The 23,213-nt window shown below is 51.0% G+C and overlaps 1 long non-coding RNA gene across 1 annotated transcript; it reads right to left on the bottom strand.

The window, feature by feature from the left end:
• Window positions 1-21,174: 21,174 nt before the first annotated feature.
• Window positions 21,175-21,969, bottom strand: LOC143694446 (uncharacterized). Its single transcript, XR_013182928.1, has 3 exons — window positions 21,833-21,969; window positions 21,392-21,461; window positions 21,175-21,300 (listed from the first exon to the last, which is right to left on the bottom strand). It is a non-coding gene; the product is annotated as an uncharacterized LOC143694446 (long non-coding RNA).
• Between the last annotated feature and the right edge of the window lie 1,244 nt (window positions 21,970-23,213).

Genomic DNA, 23,213 nt, shown 5'->3' with positions numbered 1-23,213 from the left:
ACGAGCTTCCTGCAACGTCCATACGCCTTTTGCTGCGGCGTCCGCCTTGTCGTTGCCTATCTGGAAGTAACCTTTGATTGGGTCGTGGCTGTTGGCGTGAATGATGGATACGGTGCCCTGTCGTGAAGAGAGCGCTTCTTCCAGCATTAGGGCTGCTGTAGATGTTGACACACCTGGTCCTGCCATGGCTAGGCAAAGCCTCGCTACGAATATAGAGTCTGTTACTATATTGAGGTGTTCATCTTTGAAAAGTCCGCACGCTAAAACCACTGCTGCTGCTTCCAGTTGCTGCACTGACAGTGTGGGGTCACACGCTTTGATGCAATGCCATTGCTCTCCTGCCTGCCACACTGCCGTTGCCGTAGAAGTCGTGGAGGAAGCGTCCGTGAAGACCGTTGGTCCTGGCTGCGGTCGGTCCTTGACCTTTGGCGGTATGTCTATGTCGACGATGGTCAGCAGCCGAGTCCAGGGCGGTTTTGCTGAGTAGGAGATTTCTCCCCCGAAGCCGGTGAGAGCAAGGGCTAGGTGCTCTGAAATTGCGGGTGACTCTGCAGACGGTTGCTTGCGAAAGGGAAGGTGTATTCTCGTCGGCTCAGTTCCTAGGTGTCTCAGGGCGAGTTTCCTGCCTTTCCTGATGAGGTTAGCGACGCATTCGACTCCTGGGGAGAATGCACGAGCAGGTCTCCCAAGGACCACCCATTGGATCGGCCGGGCCTTTTCAGAAGGCCCTTGTGCCAGTGCCCCCACTCCGCCCTTTGGCGTGAAGTGTATGTATAAGTCCAGGGGCATGGCCGGGTTCCACCGGGCTAGCGTGCCAGTGGACATTTGCTGATCGATGAAATCGAGGGAGCTCGCCGCTTGTGGTGTCAGCTCCTTGGGTTCCCAGGGGTGTTGTCCCTTCAGGAGGTCATATAAAGGGTCCATGACCTCGGGGGGGATCAGGACGACATTGCGGACCCACTGCAGCGATCCCACCAGGCATTGCACATCGTGAAGTGTCCTGATGTCCCGGTTGATCCTTACCTTGGGAGGAGTCACGTAGGAGCTTGTGATTCCCACTCCCAGGAAGGTCACGCAGGGCCCTCTCTTGACCTTTGCGCTTGCGATCTCGAAGCCGTTGGCCCGGAGGGTTTCTGTGATCGCAGACACCAGGTGGTCCACCTGGCTCGTCGATGGTGCAGCGACTAGGATATCGTCCATGTATTGGATGATGGTTGCGGCAGGGTAGGAATGTCGGACTGGCATCAGTGCTCTGTCCACGGTGATCTGGCAGATAACAGGACTGTCCACTAGGCCCTGGGGAAGTACCCTCCATTGGAAACGGAGGTTAGGCCGATTACCGTTTGGAAACGCAACGGAAAAGGCAAAGCGTTCTCTGTCGTCTGGATGCAGGGGTATCGAGAAGAAACAGTCTTTGATGTCCAGCACTGCACACGGCTGTCCTTCAGGGAAGGCTGAATTCATGGGTAGCAGTGTCTGGACCAGACCCATGGGTCGAATCGTCTTGTTCACTTCTCTCAGGTCGTGGACGAGACGATAACCCTCTCCGGACCTTTTGGGGATTACAAACACAGGGGTGTTCCATGGACTGGTGGAGGGTTCTATGTGACCCTTTTGCAGTTCACGGTTAACCAGTTCCAGCAAAGCTGCCACTCGAGGCTCTGACAAAGGCCACTGCTCCCTCCAAATAGGATCTGATGATTTCCAAGTCAATTTGATCGGCAGCTGAGGGTGTACAGCAGTGGCCCCTATGATAAATTTGTAATCTTGACTCCTAGCATAGCAAGGACGTCCCTTCCTATTAGTGGTGGAGAGTTTTGTAAAATGTAGGGGTAAATTGCTACTGTCTGTTCTGGTCCCTTGTTTGTGTGAAGTGTTATAGCCACCAGCTGGGTGCTTTTCCGCGCCCGGGTTTGTCCCCCCACCCCGTTCACTGGGGGGACTTCCTTAAACCGCCAATGTCTGGGCCAATGCCGCTGAGGGAGAATCGTGCAGTCTGATCCCGTGTCTACCCAAAACTGAAGTCCTACAACGTGGGGGTCCTGACTGCCATAGAGGCGGCATGTCCCCCTCACCCTCAGGGGTTCCTTCCCTATTTTCATGGCCAGGGCCACCCAGGGGTCCCGGTTTGGGGCATCCCCTGCTGGTCCTGTAGCGCTTGCGTGGCTTGTGATGATGGGGGGTGTGAGGGTACGGTTGGTGGTACTGCATAGCTCTGCCATTGTATCGCTGGCGGGGGTGCGATACTGACTGCCTCCTGTGGGAGCATAGGGTATGAGGATCCCCTGCCCCATTGTGGGTTGACATAGATGGGCTGTCTCGCATCCATAGCGGGAGGGGGCTGAATATGGCCCGCACGCCCCCCCCCTCTCCCGTTTCCCCGGGGCCGGGATCTACAGTCCCTAGCGAGGTGACCTTTCTTCCCACAGTTCCAGCAGACCCCTCTGGGGCGCTGCTGGGGCGAGGGTGTTGCCTGGGGAAGCTGTGTCGGCTGAGGGCAGTTAGCCGCGACGTGACCTGACTGACCACATTTGAAGCAGGCCATCACACTGGTTAGGGTGTGCACGGTTGCCTGAAGTGGGGTCAGCTGCTCTTCCCTCACAACATGCTTAATCATGTCAGCCAGGCTGGCCCCGGCGGGTAGGGAACGCAATATATCTTTGGTTATGGTGTTACATTGTTGCCAAAGACAGTCAGTTACCACCGGGCCTTTTGCGACAGCGGGTAAATTAGAAGAGTCCACCGCAGCCTGAAGGCAGTCAACAAATTGTGTAAAGCCTTCACTCTCCCCCTGTTTGATGGTCGACCACGGTGTCGGTCTGGCCACCACCCTGGATGCGGCGCGTATAGCTTCTCGGGCCGCCTGGGAAGTCGCCCTGACTTCCTCGATCCGAAGCTGCGCAGCTTGTTGCTGGGGTGTGGCCACTTCGTCGTGCTTCCCCAACAACCTAGATAAACTCGACCCGTGGAGTGGCTGCCCTTCCCCCGCCGTCTGAGCGAGCATGGTTGCACATTGGTCCGTCCATTCCTGTTTAAATATTATCAAACCCGCCCCATCAAAAAGCATACGGCTTATTTGCACTATATCGAAAGGGAGTAAATCATCATTGCTAAAAAGACCATCCACGAGAGTGGAAACCACCCCTGAGTTAATTCCTTTTTCTGAGATGGCTTTTACTATTGTTTGAACGTCTTTGGAATTAACGGGAGTATACGTTCTTTGCTGGTTCCCCTGGGGTCCCGTAATTCTCACCGGGAAGGCATGCACCGATGCTGCGGGTGCCCATTCCGCGCATTCGATTTTGATTTTACCCCAGTCAGTGAGTTCGTATTGGGGCTGGTTCCCGGTTGTGTTAAAAGTTTTAATTGGTTTCGTCCGAAACCGCATTGATTCCGTTTTCTCTGCCTCCGAGTCGCTGCTGGACTCGGTGGGCTCCGCAGAGCGATCCGGGGAGCTGTGGCTCCCTTCAGAGTCGGAAGTCGACTGCCAATATACTTCTGGTCTCTGCTGCCGTTTTGTCCGGCTACGGCCCCGCTCCTCCCCTCGGGGGCGGTGCTGATGCCGCTGCCGGTGCCGCCCCCTGGGCTCGCCCTGCCTCCCGCAGGGAGGGATCTCTCCCATATATGGTGGCATCAGTGGGCGCGGCTCCCGAGCGAGTGCCTGCCCTCTGTCGCACCCCCACGCATGCACGTCTGCTGGGACCCACGGCTCTTGGCCGGGCATGGGCTCAGCGCTGGTTTCCCGTGCATGCGTGTTCGCGGCTGGCTGCGGTTCTGGGTTCTTCCCGCCACGGGCCGACGGGCTCCACCCCTCTTCCTGGCCACCCGAGCCATATTCAAACGGGTAGGGCGGCGGATCCCCTCCGCCGCTCGCCCGTGTGCCAGCCCTCTCGATATTTCGGGCTTCTGTCGCCAACCCCTCCCAAAAGGACCGTGCGAGTCCCTCCGCTTCTTGCGCTAAGTCTGCTATCGGCGGGGAAGGGTTGGGCGAGGGGTCCGCGGGCACCCCAGGGGGCTCCGGAGGTGGTGTGGGCCCCGGTGGGTCCCCCGAAGGGGTCAGGGGGTCCCCCGGGGGCTCCGAGAGCTCCGGGGGCTTTGGGCTGGAGGAGGGATGGGATGAGCCCGGCCCCCCCGTCTCCCCGCTCTCAATCGAGTCGCCACCAGGGGGGTTTTGCGTTATCGCCCCCTCCCCCAGCTGTGGCGCGATTAACAAACAGGAGCGCGCAGCATTCCACGTCTCCTGTTCTTCTAATGCTTTGCGTAGGGCGGCTTCTGCCTTCCCCCACGCTTTCAGGCTTTTGCTGCTGCCTGTGGCTTTTGTGTCCTCTGCTAGCGCGACAGTACATTTCTGCCACACCTCAGAGTGTAATATATCTATGGGTCGAGAAATGACCCCAATCTCTAGGAGTCTCGTCAATGCGAGATTAAAATTCCTGAGTTCACATTTGATTCCCCATTGCATATGTATCAAACTTACGACCTTCGCTATCGCTTCCATACGAATCGCGGGTCTCTGGGGCGTCCCCCTTCTTCACTATGGCCGTTCCGGCGTTGAGTGCTGTCCCCTGGCCAGGAGTACCCCCGTCGCCCGGACTCGTCGCTCCCGGGTTTCGGCACCACTATGTTGCCTTCTTGTGAAGGCCACGATGACCTGGTTTCAGAGTCCGGCACTTCGATCTCCTTCGTGGGATCCCTTGTGGCCAATAACAGACGCTGACACCAATGTGGTGGACGGTTAAAGGCCTTTATTGAGGGGTCTTAAGGGTATTTATGTGTAGAGAGCTTTTTGGAGAATTGGTTAGCTGAGAAAGGACATTCCGATGTGATACCGATGGATAAGGGTAAGAGAAACAAGCTGGGAACTGAGCAACCGGTGCCTAATTACTGACGAAGGTCACAGTGACCTTCTCTAAAACGGGAAGACGGGGGAGAAAATTGCTTGCCAGAAAATGTAGTTATCCCAAGGTAGAGAAATTAGAAGAATGTACACATAGAAGCAAAATAATTGTTAAGAGATAGAAGTAGGTGTGTTTGATCATAGTGTGCTTTAACCAATAATGAGCTCAGATTTTGCAATATGCATAAGCTTCATTAACACTAATATAAAAATGTCTAAGCTTTCAATAAACTTCGAGATTTGCTATTCATCGCATATGGTGTGTCGCATCTCTCCCGCCGTTACGACAAATGGTGACCCCGGACGTGTTCCTTCGGGACTAGCCACGGTCGGAGGCGTAAAAGTCAAGTGCAGGTCCTTTCGCGGCTGGGGACGGCAAAAAACACCGCTGAAAAAGGAAGGTGTTCGTGCCCCGGGTGACCTCAGAGGAGAGCCCGGCTGCTACGTGCTGCCGGACCTGAATAGAGCCGCAAGAAGCGCACAATCGTCGTTGAAATGGATAAAGACAGGCAAGCAGCATATGATTTATTTACTGTCTTTTTACGAGGGCGTCAGATTAGAGGGATAGATTTACAGAAAGAACTTCCTGGGTTGTTAGCTTATGGGTGTGCACAGGGGTTTTTTCGTAATCCGCATACAGTGCATGAATTGTCGGAATGGCGTATATTCGGAGATAAGCTGTGGCGTGCAATCATAGATGAGGATAAGACCGCGAGAGAGTTGGGAAATTTATGGCGAGTCGTGCATGCTGAATTCTTGAAATACCAGGCGGAGGAAAGAGCTGCCCAGCAGACTAGTGCAGCCCGTGAAAGCAACAGGAGTTGCAGAGACTGGTTTGGGTCCCCGCCGATACAAGCTCCTGCTCTAAACAGCAGCTCCCTGCAGCTATCGGCTTCTGCCGCGGGCAGCAGCCCCCCCGCGCGTACTCCAGCCGTGCCGTCAGCGCCGCCTGCCCCGGTGTTAAACCCGGAGGCACCGACTCCGCCTCCTCCCGCTCCGGACCCGCACCCTCCGCCGCCCTGCCGCAGCGCACAGCCCGCAGCCGCCCCGCCGGAGAGGCTCGTGCCGGCCCCGGCCCTGGGCGACTCAGCAGCTGCAGCGCGCCCTCTCCCGCTCCGCAGCCGCCAGCACCGCTCCGCAGCCGCCCCGACCCCCGAGCCGAGGGGGGGGGGGGGGGGCGGCAGGACGGGCCTTCCACCCCCCGTGGAGCAGCGGGCTCCGGTGAGTCCGCCCGCCCCGCGGCTGCCCAGCGCAGTTCTGCTTCCCGGCCACCAGCTCTCCGCACCCGGACACAGATAGCAGCTATCACCACTTCGGCTAAACCTGCCTTCAGCCCGCAACCGCCGGGAGCCTCGGAGTAGACCTAGCAACAGCAGCAGACAGTGATTTTGGTGACTGTTCACCCACAAAAGTCCCAACGAGAGTAAAGAGACCACTCATTATTGATGAATTATCTGTGAGAGTTTTGCTTTTAAGACATTTCTCGGCTACAGTGTTGGGATTGTTTGTTTTATCTAGAATAATGGACGCTGGCTATGTAGGAGAGAGTTCTATTATGCTGTATATTCTTTTTCCACCTATGCGAATCGAACAATGAACTGTTAGATGAACAATGACCTTTGTTAAAGGGAACTAATCCAGCACAGCCTGTTCGTATAACCCCTGAACGGGCTGAAGCACTGCAGCAGATATTGGTCTGGGTTACACAAGGCAGTGTTCAGAGACGTGATTTTGATCTCCCTGTACAGCTGACAGTTTGGTGTAGACAAAAATTTTTTACTGGGTGTACTTACTTAGCATAACAGAAAAATGGGGGAGATACGGGCCTTGGAATGGATATCTCCTCCACTTCAACAACATAAAACCCTTCTTCAGGAAATTGACATTTTAACTGATTTGCTCAAAAAGGGTCGTGATAGGACAGTGGAGTTAGATTTAATGCCCAAAAAGATCACTAAAGTCCTTATCGGATGCTATAACTGCTTACACAGATGCAAAAAGAAAATCCAAACAACTGTTACTCATTGTATACATTTATATGTTTAGAAAACTGGACTGGATGTCATGTAACATTTAGAATTATAATTTAACCTGAATGTTAGTTTGCACAAAAAAAAAAACAACTCCCTCCAAACAACAAAAACAACAAAACTTCCATTCAAAACAGATACTAAAATATATAATAGACTTCCAACCATAATATTATTATTATTATTATTATTGTGGACAATTTTGATAAATAATTACCGAAAAGAATATATTCATCCCTACTGTTTAAGCATCAATTGACTTTTAAAACATAAAGCATAAACACTGATGTTTGAGGCCTAGAAAACATTCATTCTATTGTTTGAATAATGATTTCAGTCTACAGGAAAACTGTTGCTTAGCTTTTCCTGTAACATCGAACAAAGAGTATTTTGTACTTAGTTGTTATCCTTTTTCTTTGTCCAAGTGAAAACACAATATGTCATTTAAAATATTCTCTCATTTAATTTACATTTTAATCTGAAAGAGAATATGAGTTTAAAAAATCATACCACAGCATTAACGTCCCTTTGTACTTAGAAACATATTTCTTGTACCTGTTCGATTTAAAGCAAACCTGCAATACTCTAAGCACCTGACTCAACTTGTAACTTCTCCATCACTTCTTATATTTTTTCCCTCTGAAAATAATCAGTGTGAGCTGTAGCTTGTCTCACATGTGTTAAGTTCTTCACTGGCTTTGCATAAGGAGATTCACAAGCACATGAGTTATTCTACACTGCTTATTTGTCTCAAATATCCGATCTAAAACACATCATCTGATTTGTATTTCTTAATGTTTTATAGGTGAGTTAGTTCTGAGTTATTTTTCTCTGTTTCCTGTGTTTAACCAAGATGCTGAAAGACTTTGTTGATACGTCAGACTTCACTGAAACAAAGGCTTCACACAGATCAAGCATCTAAACTATTTGTTCATTTCAAAAGTGGTATTTTGGCTACAGTATATTTTTTCCACTTGTGTGGTATGCATTTACAGCTGACTGCCAGGACGATGTAAAGTTTTGGTCCCCAGCGGCCATAGTTGCAGCATCTTTCTTAACTCCAGGGGTATCAGTAGCAGGTGCTCATGCTATTTTAAATAAGTTAGGATGTTGGCTTGCTAAACAAACAAATGCAACTTCCTTAGCAATTTCTAGTCTTTTGCTTGATGTAGATTCTATTTGCCATGCAACGCTTCAAAATAGAGCTGCGATTGATTTTCTCTTACTTGCACAAGGCCATGGCTGTGATGAATTTGAGGGCATGTGTTGCATGAATCTTTCTGATCATGCACAGTCTGTACACTTACAGCTCTCTGAGTTACGGAGGTTAACTGGGAACTTACAGGTGGAACCAGGCCTTGGTATTGATGGATGGCTCAAATCTTTAAACTTAGGATCATGGTTACGTTCAATTATTAAGATGAGTATTGTAGTAGCTATTGTAGTTTTGTTGTTAGTATTAGTCTTGCCTTGTTTTTGTATATGCTTACAGAATATGGTGAGAAAGATGATAACTACTGCATTTAATCAAACTATGCTTGTTCAACAGAAAAACAGGGGAGATGTAGAGAGCTTTTTGGAGAATTGGTTAGCTGAGAAAGGACATTCCGATGTGATACCGATGGATAAGGGTAAGAGAAACAAGCTGGGAACTGAGCAACCGGTGCCTAATTACTGACGAAGGTCACAGTGACCTTCTCTAAAACGGGAAGACGGGGGAGAAAATTGCTTGCCAGAAAATGTAGTTATCCCAAGGTAGAGAAATTAGAAGAATGTACACATAGAAGCAAAATAATTGTTAAGAGATAGAAGTAGGTGTGTTTGATCATAGTGTGCTTTAACCAATAATGAGCTCAGATTTTGCAATATGCATAAGCTTCATTAACACTAATATAAAAATGTCTAAGCTTTCAATAAACTTCGAGATTTGCTATTCATCGCATATGGTGTGTCGCATCTCTCCCGCCGTTACGACATTTATGGACTAAGGGGTCTCTCTACGTCAGACAGGGGTTTGGCTATACTTTCTAAGGTTAGTATGGAGTGGAAAGTTACTGGCATGCATAGGTTAGGGGGGCTACACGTCTGGCTACATTCCAAGGGTGATCCTTATCTATGGGGAGGGGGGTAGAAGGATTCCTGTAATTTTCCGTTACAGCCCGAAATCTTCCGAACGCCTGTCCCTGGCCTACCACAGCTCCTATTGCCCCAAGTGAGTTTCCAGGTGCAGTTTCAGAGGTGCAGCCCCAGGCCCTCCAGAAACAGAAGCTGCCCGCTGCCTCTTCACCTGCCTCAACTCCTGCCTGCGCTCATGGCACTAAAACCAGGCTGTTCCTGGCCAGGGACCAGAGCCCTGTTCCTGCAGGATGCTCTTGCCAGCACCTTCCAGGACTCTCTGCTGTGCACACAGCGCTTTTCATGCCCGCTCCCAACAGGCTTTGGAATGCAGAGCCCAACCTGGCTGGCTCTGCCACCAGCACAGCCCAAACACAGGCGGAGGAAGAAGCAGCAGGGGCTGTTTTGTGGCCATGCCCAAGAGAGACTGGAAGGATGCCCTCCCTCTGCTCTCCCTTGGTTGGCTTTCTGGCTGGCTCTGAGCCTGGGGCTGCTGTTCCTCACTTGTGGGGAGCAGAAGCACAGCCAGGATCCCGGCACTGCCTGGCAGCGCTGCGGGCACCGGCACAGCCACGTGTCCGAGTCTTGGGCACCGTGCTGCTGCTTCATTTGCCCTCAGGCACAGCCAGAGCTCCCTGCTAAGCCTGGATGCTCTCTGCTTCTGCCCTCTTCCTCATCCTGTGCAGGGATGGAGCGCTGCTGTACTTTCAGGAAGCTATTCTTGAAAACTTCCAGCATTCCAAGTTCCTTTACCCTCCATGGATGCTTGCCATGGAATCCCTCTCAGATGGCTTCAGAGCATACTCAGGTTGGCTCTTTTAAATATAAGGGTGTTACAGGTTCTGTAGGATTCCCATGTGAAATGTCTGAAATGCTCTTGTGATTGGAAAGTAAGTTTTGTTATATCAGTTGCTGTTGCAAAGAATATGTACAACCCCTGGAATGGTGAAAAGCCACTGAGCAGCAGCAGGAGATGGAGCATGGTGTTTCAGTGGAAGGGGCAGGCCACCCACATTCAGGGCATCCCCTCCATCAAGAGGGTGTGAATTTTGTCCTTCTCGTCCCTCTACCCCAGTATCAGGCCTGATATCTCCTTCTCTGGAGTGGAGTTTTTCCAGTTCATGAGACTTCATCTCATGCTTGGCCAGTGCATGAGATGAAGCCGCTGTGACCTGTGATACCACCTCCATGCCAACCAGAGCTCCATTTTTTATCTTTCACAGGTTTACTTCCCATTGATTGACCTGTCCATTGTTTCCCTTAAGGGTCAAATTTCCACCAGGTAAACCATAAGGTTGCCTTCATTCTCTGCTCTTCATTATCTTGTTGACATGCACAACAGGGGACCATATATGGCAGGGCCTTAGACACAACTTTGGTGCTGACACACACAGGCTCCTTGTCCCACTGCTGGCCTTCAGTGTGCTCAGCAAGATGTGGAACTGCACGGTGCTCTGGAACTGCACCTTCAGCACAGGGACCTTTCCAGCCTGACCTGCCCCAGTTCCTCTGCCTCTGTGCACAAAACATGGTGTGGGAGACAACGGCAGCAGGGGCATGTGTGTCCCAGGGTCCCGGATTTGCTTCAGCTCCACAGGGATGCAGGCAAAGTGAAGATGCCAAACTGTTTATTAATATAAGGCGAAGCAAAGGGATGAGCTGGAATGGAACAAAAGGGGATGGACACGGTAAGAGAGCTGGAGGGAGGGATCTATCTACAGGCAGGGAGAGGGCTGAAGCCACAGGAGTGTCCCAAAAGCTCAGCTGTGCCAATCATCATCTGTGCCTGGAACTCCAGTGGCAATGGGAGATGGCGTCCTCTTCAGTGTCTCCTGATGCTGTTCTTGGGTCACTGATTCACTGGATCCTGAAGATAAACTTAATTCTTCAGCTCTGCTTGTAAACTGGGCTTGAATATTCCTGCTACAGTGGGATAAACTGCCTTTCTTCTGGGTGTGAATGGCTGAAACAGACAGGAAGATGGCCACAGTTAAGGCCCACGTCTGCAGGAATCCTAGGAGAACCCTCACGCCAAGTGATTGTCCAAGTCAGCTCTTGGATAGGCCAGAAGAGAGGAGGGGCCAGCAGGATCAGCCGCAAAGGGCTGCTCAAGAAGCCCCTGGCCCGTGTCCCTGAAATCTCAGGGTGCTCTGCCCACGCCACCCCTCGTCCGCAGAGGGAGCGAAGCCTGCCACAGCCGGGTAGGGCTTGCAGCTCCCCTCGCCAGCCCCCGCTGTCAGCCCGCTCCGGCACTCACCCTCATTGAGGACATCGAGCTCTTCCTTCTGGCCCCTCATGAGTACCTTGGCAGACCCTGTGAACACAGAGCCTGTCACGGCCCCAGCGGCACAGCTCCCTGCCAGCGGCGCTGCCGGCGCTGTGGCCACACGGGCTGCTGGCCCGGCAGGGCTCAGCCTGGGCCCTTGCCGCACGCTGCCGCCCAAGGGCACGGCTGCCAGAGGGCGGCAGCAGCAATGCCCAGGCCGGGCGGGGCTCCACGGCGCCGGGCCCGGCTGGCGCTGCCGGGGCAGCAGGCGGGGCTGGGGCCGAGCTGCGGCGGGCTGGGCCGGGAGGGAGCCCGGGCTCGTGGCTCACCTATGAATCTGACGGCCGCCTCTCGCAGGGGCTCCTGTGGGCTCCGCAGGTAGCGCAGGGCCCGGCGCAGGTGCTGGGCCGCTCTGCTCCTGTCCTCTGCCAGCTGCAGAGAGCGGCAGGAGGGAAGGGTTGGCGCGGGCTCAGCCCCTGGGCCGGGCGCTGCCTGCGCCCGGCCCCGGCCTCCCCTGGCCGCACAGGCCTGAGGCGCGGCCAGCAGCCGCTGGCCAAGGGCTCCCGAGGGCAGGGGGCAGAGGGCCGGCTTCTGCCCGGGGAGCCGCCGTGCCGGCCCGCAGCCCCGCCGGGCCGGGGCTCCATGGGCACCCGGCTCGGGCCCACGTGAGCCTGGAGAAGAGCCCGCGCGGCCTCTGGCTGCAGCAGCGGGCAGGGACACAGCTGCCCGGCCCCGCACACTGAGCACCGCCCTCAGGGGCCTTCTCCAGGCTGAGGCTGGGGCTTGCAGGCTCTCCTTACCAGGCAGTTGGCAAACTTCGACATCTTCTCCCTCTCAAGTAGTTGCTTGAGCTTCCTCTTCTTCAGGAACTCTACCACACAAAGCAGCAGTTCGCGAGAGGCCTGGAGAGGAGCACAGATGTGGAGCTGCTACCGCAGCCCAAGAAAAGGACTTGCATCCCTGTGCCAAGGCCAGGAGCAGAAGGCTGAGCTTGGGAGAAGCCAACCAGGAGACATCTGAGACCCCTTTCCAGGTATGCACCAGCATAACTCAAAACCTCACCTTTGCCACGCGCTTGTTCTCATCATGGCAATGAAAGAAGAGTGGCAGCAGGCTCTGGCTCACAATCTTCTTCAGAGTTTTTTTTCTTTTGTTCACTACCAAGTCCATCACCTTGAAGAAGAGATTTAGGGAGAGCAGCTGCATATGGATGTCATCCTGGTAAAAAGGAAAATACCTCAGCACCAACTTCTCCGAGCCCATCTGGGCAAAGGCCTGAAAATCTACAAAATTTCTGGGCAGCAACCAGTGCCCATGGCAGGGGACACAAGAGCCTTACACAGTCAAAGAGCGGCAGGAGTGCCTCAGCCAGCTTCAGGGCAGTGGTGCTGGATATCAGGATGTGTTCGTTCTCAAGTATATTTGTGAGCACAGAGAGAGTCATGCTGACAACATATCCTTCTGCATCACCAAAGAGCTCCACAAGATTTTTAGACAGACTGCACATTCTTCTGGCCTGTGTGGAACACAAGGCAGTGCTGGAAAGCCACGGACGGCTGCACTGCCACCACCGCCCTGGCACTGCAAGGCCACCCTGCAGCTGCAGGGCCCACAGGCCAAAGGCCTGAGCCAAAGCACTGGGGCAGGTGAGGCAGGAGAGCTGGGAGCAGCTGCCTCAGCTCCTGAAGCCCAGCCAAGACAAATGAACTGCATTCCCCAACCCCACACTGCTCATACAACTTCAGCCACTGCCCCCTTCTCACCCTTAAGGGATCCTTGCTGAGCACCACAAGGCCTCTGAGCTCCAGGCGCCGGCGCTCCCTGCACTCACTCTGTAGGTGCCTTGACATGACCTCCAGTGTGCTGTCACCACATTTCCTCAAGTCTAGGCACTGAAAGACCTGAAAGGCACAGGGCAGTGACAGGGGAGCTGGCCAGCAGGAGCCCAGAACCGCACAGGGCTGGGCCCAAGCAGCAGCACAGGGCGTGGGCACCGTCCCAGGCAGCTGTGCCTACGAGAGGGCAGAGAGCTGGGAGGCAGCTCAGCCAGGCAGCGCTGGCCTTGAGGCTCACCTCCACAAGGGATGCCAGCAAGGGCAGATCCCAGCGTGGCTCTTCTCTGTGCAGTCGCTTGAGTAGATGGATTGCAATGAGGGAACACAAGGGGATAAAGATACGGAACATCTCCCTGGCAGGGGAGAAAAAGACACCAAGACCCTGAGGTGAGTGTGCTAAACCTCTCCCAGGACTGATGCACAGAGGTCTGGTCTTTCCCCAGCATCCCTGGAAGAGATGTAGGCGCTTTATGAGGCAGCTCATTTGGGCACCCTCCTCTCCCAGCCTTTTCCAGTCTCCTTGGCTGTCCCTCAGTGACGAAGCTCTCTGGCCCATGACCACAGGGACTGAGTGGGGCACAGGGCACACATTCCAGGGGCAATGGGGAGCAGGGGGTCTCACCTGGCCAGCAGACCCATGGCATAGTGCTGGGTGTGAGCACACAGCAGCGTGTCCCAGCCACACTTGCGCTCCATAGACATCACCTCTTTGTCACAGCGCAGTCACCACAGCAGAGCCTTCATGGCCTGCACTGCAAACCTATGTGCAGAGCAAAGCCCAGGTCACACTGGGAGCACTGGCCCTGGCCACAAGGGCATGGGAAGGCCAGGAGGACTGGGACCTGTTAAGCTTGCTGGGAAGGCGGTGCTCCTCCTGGCATGCTCTCCAGAAGGTATCGACTTCCTCTGGTGGCATCTGCTGTGTGGTGATGGCAACATGGAAGAGCAGAGCCACAAACAGAGGGTAGAAAGAATGAATCGTTGCCTCATGGTACTGAGGCACCTGGACAATCACCCAGATCACCAGAGTTGCCTGCAAAAGAAGCAGCCCAAGACAGCGCTCAGTGCCGAGGTGTCCATGGGGCAGGGCCCAAGGGCAGATGCAGGAGGAGCAGCGGGCCTGGTGCCCCCTGAGCCTGCCCCTAGCCCAGGGGTCAGCCCAGCGCCTGAGGCATGGAGAGGATGGAGAGCTGCTGGGGAGGTGACTGAGGGGCAAGAGGAAGCCAAATCCAGAAACTCACAGCCAGGGCAGAAACATTTGTGTCATCCCCATCAGAGGTGCATGCGCTGTGCAGGGGCCAATCCTCCATCACGCAGAGCAGTGTTGGCAGCACTTTCTCCATTGCTGGTCCAGATGAGCCAATGGTTCTCCATATCATTGTAACAGCTCTGTGGGATCAGAGCTCTGTGTCAGGGGCATCTCAGTCCCAGTACCATGCCCTGTGAAGCTCTGGGGGCCCAGGTGACAGAGCCCCAGTGCCCTGAGGGGCAGGGAGGGAGCATTGGCAGCAGGCTCGGGAAACAGAGGGGCCCCAGGGTGCTGGACCTCTCTGCCTGTCTGGCAGAGCCCATAGCACAGGCTGTGCAGGGCAGTGGGCCCTAAAGGCTGGTGAGCCCTGAGCTGTGCAGGCACATGGGCCCCGCACCTGTCACACGTTGGGGCACAGCGCAGGAGGGTCAGCACCACGTCCACAGGGTGCTTTTCAGCCAGCTTCACAATGTCACTTTGCAGCCTGGCATCCACAGTGCCATGGGACACCAGCCTTTGGTGGATGCTCCTCACAATGGCTGGCACCTGGAGGAGGCATGGGGGAGATTTTGAGTGTGCTGTCCAAGGCAGCAACTTGCCCAGCTTCCCCCAAGAAGTGTTTCCCTTCCAGTCACACTGTGCTGGACTCAAAGGCTGAGGGGGCCTAGTGACCATGGCTTGAGGGGACACACGGTCCTGGCAGGCCTCCAGGCCTGGCCCCAGGCTGCTTACCTGCTGCTGAGAAAGAACAGCACTGTCCTCAAAAAAATCCATAGTAGGAGCATGAATCACAATGGGAGCAGGCATGGTGCCAGTATTTGAGATGTCCTCAGTCTCTTCATTGTCAGTGTTTGTGATGACCACATCCTCCGTCGTTGATGTGAGAAGAGCCTTTGCCCAGCTTTCAGTCACTGAGGTGTCAAAGTCTTGTGAGCGCTCAGCCGAATCTGGGCTGACATCAGGCTCTGCCTGGAGCTCAGTCAGCCTCGAGTCAGGCTTGGCTCTGCTCTCAGCTGCTGTGGTGCCGGTCTTCCTACGCTGAATGTGCAGGAACTTCCGTAATCTCTGCAGCAGAACAAAGGACAGGGAAGGCAGGGACGTTGCATGGCATGCTCCAAGCATGGTGCTGGGCTGAGCAGGGACAGCAGGCCCAGCCCACGTGGGGGTGGCTGCAGGTACCTTCAGGGTTTGGCGGAAACGGCCAGGGCCGGGTTCCTGCTCTTGTGTCTTGTCCAGGGCTGCATCTGGCAAAGAGCGAGCGCAGCCAGAACTGAGGGGCTGCAGGAGAGGCCGGAGAACACAGCCCAGCCCTGCGCTACCCAGGCTGGGAGAGCCCCGGGATGCCCCAGGGGATGGAGCACAGCCCCTGTGGGGTGTCTGCCCAGCCCCTGTTCCATCCTGTCCGTGGGCATGTCCCCAGGGATGGGATGGGATGGGGCCAAGCTGACTGTAGCCATCAGTCCTGTGGCGCAGCTCTGCTACTCACCATCCTTCAGTGTCTGGATCTGCTCCAGATCTTCAGGCTGTTGTGCTTGGGCGGCTTCCGGGTCATTCTTTTTTTTCCCCCTGAACACTTTGAAAGGGCTGAGAAATCTGTCCGCCATTCCACCACCCGGCCTTGACGACACCTTCTAGAAAAATGCCTCAGGATATCGCCAAGTCAACAATTGCAGTTGTGCCTTCAAGGCACCTGTGACAGGGATGCCTCAGGAAGTCTGCAGGACAGGAAGTCCTGCACTTTGGTCTTTAGGGCTCCTGCCACAATGACAGGAGACTCCTCATTAACAATTTAGATGACCAGATCCCATGGTCTGGACTTGATGGCACTGACACTGAATGGGAGATGCCTTGGAAAAGTTCTGAGTCACCAAGTCCTGCAGTCTGGCCTCGCAGTCAGCTGCAGTAAGAACGCCTTGGAAAAGCTCCGCGTGGGACACAAACGAGCGCGCTGTGCAGGGGCTCCTCACAGCACTGCTCTGTCCTGTCCCGTCACGTGCTCCGAGCACCCGGGCAAGCTTCTATTTCTCACATGTCACAAAGGGCCCTTCGACACGCGGTTCCATTCCATGGCACGGTGACCGTGCTGCAGCGTGCCACCCAGGGCCCTTGCACACACTGCCGCCTGCCCTGGGGCCGCCCCCAGCCCAGCCCAAGTGGCCCAGGCTGGAAGGAATGCCTGGCCCCAGGTGTCTAAGGCAGCCCCACAGGATCTTTAGGAAGGGCTCAGAGCACCAGCAAACGCTGCCCTGCTCTGTGGGCTCAGGGCAGCAGAAGGAGCCCCCAGGGCTGCCGATGCAGCCGCACTGGGAAGGGCACGGGGCCTTCCAGGGAAGCTGGCACAGCCTCCTTGGGACACGTCCTGGCCCATGGCCATCCTAAACCCGCGGGTGTGACCCGCACGGGGAACGTGTGGGCCCGGGCACGAATGCTGCTCTGAGCCCTGGGGCCCGGGCAGCGCTGACAGCAGCAGCTGTGGCAGAGTCCCCGCCCAAGCAGAGCTGCCACCCCCCCGAGTCCTGGCAGCGCTGGTGCCCATCTCCTGCCCCAGAGACCTGTGTCCCCGGGGGGCTTCTGTGCCACAGGGAGCCACAGCCCACCTGCATTGGGGGCTGATGGCAGGAGCACCTGGAGCAACTGCTGGCAACACTTGGTCTCTGTCCAAAGCTCTTACTCCGTGCTGGAATTATTTTCTCATTGAAGTCATTTGCCGCAGGACAAAAACATCTTTACCTTGAAAACACAGAAGAATCTGGCATTAAAGAATCCTCGCTTCAGGAAAGCTTTACCTCTCATTGCTCAACTCGCTCGAGTAGTTCAAAAAACCTGCATACTTCCCAAATTAATTGAGATGCCCTAAGAACATTGTGAGAAACAAGGCTCACTTTTAAAATTTCAAAGGTTTATTAAACCTTAACAAAAATACAAGAAAGAGCAATTAAGGAAAAATTACAAGACTGCAAGTGTCCATCAAAAGCCACATGCTCATCTACAAAATGCATGCTCTGCCTTTTATACCCTTAGCCCCTCTCAAAGTTTTGTCAGTCAACTCTTTCCCTGCTATCCAATGGTGGAAGTCACTTTCTTACACCTTGACTGGAGGTCAGGTGTTGCCATGCTCTGCCTCCTGGTAACAAGCTCTCCCTCCTCTAAATGCCCCACTAGTGACAGCAATAAGGGGGGAAGGGAAAGAGTACTATGGAGAGAACACGCAAACATAACATAACTGTACAGCTATAAAAATTCTCTTACCGTACACATAATATTCATCTCTTAATTGTGAGAGCCAACTATCTCCTCATTCATTTATAACAACGTGAAAGGTTTTCAAGGTTGCTTCCAACTCAAAGCAGTAACTCATTTGCCTTAATGTCAACCACTGAGAGTCACTTTAGAAAATGTAACACAGAAGCAAAAAAAATGGCCATCCATTGGTTTGCAAATGTTTTTCTGTGAAGGGATGATAATACCATAATTCTAAAGGAATAAAAGCCCTCATGGAATGAAAGTCCAGTCAGTGTTACAAAAGGAAACTGAACAAATGAGTAGATTCTAAAAAGGTCAGTCCTCCCCCGGTAGAGATAACTTAGTGGCCAATAAAGTGGCCTTCTGCCTTCTTGTTCCCTGCGGGAGAATCACGACCTGGGGGCCACGTTTGGACACTTTGGCAGGACAGGGACTGGCTGTGGTATAAGGTGTGTAATAAAGAGAGTGAGAACAAGGAGGAAAGAAAATCCAGGAAATGCAGATTGTTGGTGGAAGATTAGGATTTTCTTTTAAGGATTTTGTTTGGTTCACTGGAAAGACGAATGGCTTTAAGCTGCAGAAAATGAGTACCCACCGGCACTATCAGGGAGGACTAGAGGAAGGGCAGAATATGTCCCTGGATGAACTGCTTAGAAAGATACAGCAAGTGTATGTAAAAAGGGATGCTGAAAAGGAGAAAGCAAGGACAAAGGTGATGGCAGAATTTTTACAGCCCCCAAGGGCCCCAGGACCCAAGTGGTTCCCCATAGTAGAAGGGACAGGGTTGGCTACAAGGAAGTGGCAGAAGCATTCCCTCCTCAGCAGGGGAGAGCCAACCCAAACAGCAGCTGGGAAAGAATCAGTGTGCTATCTTCTGGGCAGAGGGACACTGAAGTGGGAATGTTCACAAAAACAGCTGGACCCTCAGGAGGAGGAAGTCCAGGGGATAATGGAGATGGATTATTAGATGTGTCAGGGGCTCCCATTGTAGCAGGGACACACCACACCAGAGCCCTTGTTAACTTTTAAGGTGGGTTCAGATGGAGAGGAGGTGTGTTTCCTAGTAAAGACAGGGGCCTCTCCATCCACCTCAAATTTTCTCCCTAAGGTGGGAGAATTGTCAAAAATATCTTCAATTATTCAAGGGGTTGTGGGAATTGTAGTTTATTTGGTAGGCTTGGAAGTTTGAAAGCATCTTTCTCTGAAGGAATTGTGGATATTGTGGTCAATGGGTTTAGGGATTTAATTCCTTTGTCTATGTGGGGTTTTGTGCAGAGCTGACAAGCTCCTGTTTGGAGGGGACCCATGCCCCTGTGCTTTTTGTGTTTTGTTGTTAAAAGCCAGAATTGGCAGGTTTCAGTCCTGAAACCAATTCTGCAACTCCACCAGTCTGTGGTCTGTTGTGGAGAACTAGAATTGGCAGTTTTAGTCCTGAGGCCAATTCTGTAGCGGCTGCCTTGTGGAGATGGTGTTGTCCCTATGCAAGCCTAGGTATTTATCATGCAGCTTCCTCTGTGGGGGCTATAGGAAAACTTCAGGGGAAAATATTTTGTTATTCTTCCTCAGTTAATTTAGTAGTCGCCTCCCTACACCTGGGGTGGACTTGATGAAAAAAAAAAAAAAGGATAAGGGGAAATTGGCTACTGAAAAGATGATTGGTTATTAAAAAAGTGATTGGTTGTTAAGAAAGGCTCTAGGCAGTGGCATTGCTTGCTGCAGAACTTGATCATGTCCAAAAGGCAAGTCAGTGGAATAAAAGGAGCAAGCTGCTAAGGTGAACTGCTCCAGGATGAGAAGCAAAAGCCTGCTAAAACCCTGAAATAAAAGCAACTCAAATGCTTAATTCACGGACTGCAGCTCTTGCAAAACATTTTAAAAGTAGTCTCACTCCCTCCGCTGAACAATCTATTGGAGGAAACCCCACTGAACACCTGTGGGAAACAACAAAAGGTGGAGGAGGGTGGGGAAGAACACACGCTCATCTCTCTCCCCACTCCAGGCACATTAACGTTACAAAAGCTAAACCTATAATAAATAACCCTGCATTTACTGCCAACTCTGAACCTGGAGATGTCTCGTTCACTGATACTTCAGCCAAAAACATTGATGGTAAAAGTATAGAGCTGTTACACCCCAGGTTGCAGCTTAGCTTATTGAGTTTCTTATCAGTTGACCAGAGTGTTTTGTTACTTTTGACATGTAGGGGTCATGTCAGGTCTGGATGGTTTTGTTTAAGCCTCAGCTGGCACTGGGAACACTGTGTGGGCACTGGGCACTGAGAATACTGTTCCACATCTTTCAGGGCAATTGCCAGCCTCAGGTTTGTGCTGCAAAAAACAATTTCCATTGTGCCCTATTTCACAATGTAACCATTGATCAAATTGTGTGCTGTGGATCAATTTTTATCTTTCTGACTTTTGTCAGCTGCTCCACTTGATCATTCTATGATATTTGTAAAATCTGATAGTCCGCATGGGTTTTAACCAATCCTAGATGGATTTGTTAGGATTGAGTTTGTAAAAACAACCATTCAAATCCTCCCTTTGCCAAACCTCTTTTCCATTCACTTGCCAATGAACATTTCCACGGACAAAATCACCGTGTGGCACCGACTGGGCCAGGTCTCCATGGGCACCCGGCTCGGGCCCACAGGAGCCCGGAGCAGAGCCTGCGTGGCCCAGGGAATAGAACGGCTTGGGTAGGGGCACAGCTTTTTATTGAGTGTAAGAAATGTTTCAGTCTGCTAAAACTTCAGGAATTGCAAGTTCAGTTTCTAAGGCTGCCTTCTCAGAATAGTTTACATTAGAAAGCTTACAATACTCTTTAGTATCATATATCCTTAAAGGAGACCAAAAAAAATAATCTGTGCAGAATGACTGAGGAATGACTGTTATTTTCTTAAGCTAATGTACAGTACCCAGTGCAAAGGGCTGCAAGTGTTAAAGGTCAGGATATTGCCAATACCTAGACATTAATAACTCATGTTAATATTAAGACTACAAGACAGCCATGTCTACCCCCAGTTACTACTTACAAGAGAGTGACATGTTTTTATAGGGGCAGGTGGGAGAACACGATTGGGATTTCCTCACTAACAAATTTTCAATCCAAAGTACTAAGATGAATTCAAGAGCCAGAAGCACATAGTCACATAAAAAATAGAGAGATACAATTAGGAGCAGCCACAGTCTTAATCTGCCATTAGGTATCTACTGCAGGCCCTAAATTCCAGTCAGGAAACTTATGTGAATTGTGTTTTATATGATGGTTTCACTTCCTCATCTCGTACAGCAATAGAATTGTGTGCATTGTAACTTCCCAAGAGCACAGAGAGTGCTCATCATGGTCTTTCTCAGCAGGAAATGTGGGCACATATTTAAGAAAAAACTTATGTGAATGTGTAACAGACTATATCTATATAGATCAACTACCTACAGTTTGCAATTCCAAAAGAAAAAAAATTAAACACATCAGGGAAAATAAAAAGCAAGGCCAAAAGCAGAGTGCCTTTGAACTAAAAGCAACTATTAACTTCCTTTTTCTATACAAGGCTTGACACCAATCATGATAGATTCACCAAAAACTTTTCCATCTTTGCTTAAGGCTTTCCGGGCTTGAAGCTTAGACTGATATCGAATATGCATCCAGTTTCCTGTGTTGGACATCTGAATGAGATCAAGTGGAAATTGTGAAATGTAGTTTTTTAAATGCTTAATTCACAATGTTTTCTCACATAAGTGTCAAACTAAGACATACCACATGCTTTAATATGTTTCCATACTGAGCAAACTGCAGTAGAATATAGGAAGCTGATGCTTGAGGAAATCTGAAAGACAGAAAAAAGTACTCATAACATTGAGTGGTTTAAGAATTCAGGTGTTAAGATCCAACCCTATGAAGCATTTACAGAAATGCAGAAGAGAGCACTGTAATATCAGAAGCAGTGACTTGAGAAATACCACCTTCTAGGCACTTCAGCACACACCCCAACAGCAGAATGGTGCCTTTCTAACTAGAAAAAATAATGTGTAGCTCAATTTAAGATGGCTAACTGAAATGTATGTGTTTGCTTGCTTTAACCATAGCTGTACTTGCAGCACATACCAATGCCAGACAACATCAATGCCCCCAAGTATTTTTCTCGTATGCTCTAAAGACTTCACCCAGGTTTTTCCAATACTTTGGAAATCAACTTACCCAAATACAGTTACCCATGTGTCATCAAGTTGATCTTCTGAAGTAAGGGAATCACCTTGAGTATAAAAAGGATCCAGCTGAGCAGGAGATAGAGTAGTCTTCTTAGGCTGCCCAATACTTGCAGGGCTGAACATGCTTGAAGAAGCTGTTAAATTGAAATGATATTGCTGAACAGATTTCTTTTGCAAGACAGAGGTTTATTAGAAAAGAATCAATTCAGTGTCAAGCATTTCACTTGGATGTGGAAGAGTTTGATGGGGATTTACTCACAGACAGAACAAGTAAGTCAATCATAACTTCACATCTGCAAACACACTAGGAAGTTTTTATGACTAGCAACCTAGTGTTCTCTTCGACTTCAAAACACCAATAGCTTAATACAGTTGCCAAATAGGAACAGGCCAACACAATAAAGCTTAGCAAGAAGCCACCAGTTCATACACAAGATATCAAACCTTGTGAAGATGGAAGGCAATCCATCAATCTCAGCTTCTTCACTCAATTACAACCACCTCTGTGCTCAGTTCAACACCACATTTGGAGCAAGGAACAAGAAAAGCTGCTTGAAACTCAGTCTCAGAAGAAATAATTATTTCCTACTCATACCCACACACCTTTTGAAAAGCTAACAAATACACCACCTCTTCATAAACTAGCAAGGAACTGATGTAGCTTGAACAGTGATGATTTTTCTGTATTAAAGAAAGCAGTAAGAAAAGAGAACAGAAATTTTGACAGGACATCTACCTGCTCCTGGAGTTGATGGCAGAATTCCAGTGGATGGGCTCTGTGATAAAGTAAAGCTGGCCTGTATTAATATACAGAAAGTAACAAATTATTCTTATAGGTATACTGCTCAGATCAAGTGATTTAAACATTCAGGTAATAATATTAATTATTTGCCTTAAGCTATTCTTAACTTTTTAGAGAACAGATATTTGCATGTATATTTAACCAAAGATTACCAAGAGCTATTAATGAAAAGTTATTTGACAGCATATTTGACATATGCTTTGTGAAACAAAGTAGCTTTAAGTATCAATAATCAGAAACCTTCTTAGAATAGTTCAATGCACTACTGCTGCACTGTAATAATTCACACATTCATATGCATCCTGATGGGAAGGATATTAGTATCCTAATTTTATCAGTGTTTTCACTGCCTAAAGGGTTCAGAAATCATGGGAACATAACCTTCCCTTCTATGGAGACTATTACTAGACTTACTTTCCTGCTCAACTATTTAGTGCATAGAAGGAAAGAATACTTTGAGGTTTAGATGGTAGCACTTGTTTTTTGTTTTTTTTTTTTAACATACTATTTCAACACTCAAAACAATTTTAGTCTACTTTTAGCCTGAATTATGGCATTTCTTAGATTC

Source organism: Agelaius phoeniceus, chromosome 7, assembly GCF_051311805.1.
Source record: "Agelaius phoeniceus isolate bAgePho1 chromosome 7, bAgePho1.hap1, whole genome shotgun sequence".
NCBI classification, from domain to species: Eukaryota; Metazoa; Chordata; class Aves; order Passeriformes; family Icteridae; genus Agelaius; species Agelaius phoeniceus.
Note: the sequence above shows the minus strand (reverse complement) of the source record. Positions and strands in the feature narration are given on the sequence as shown.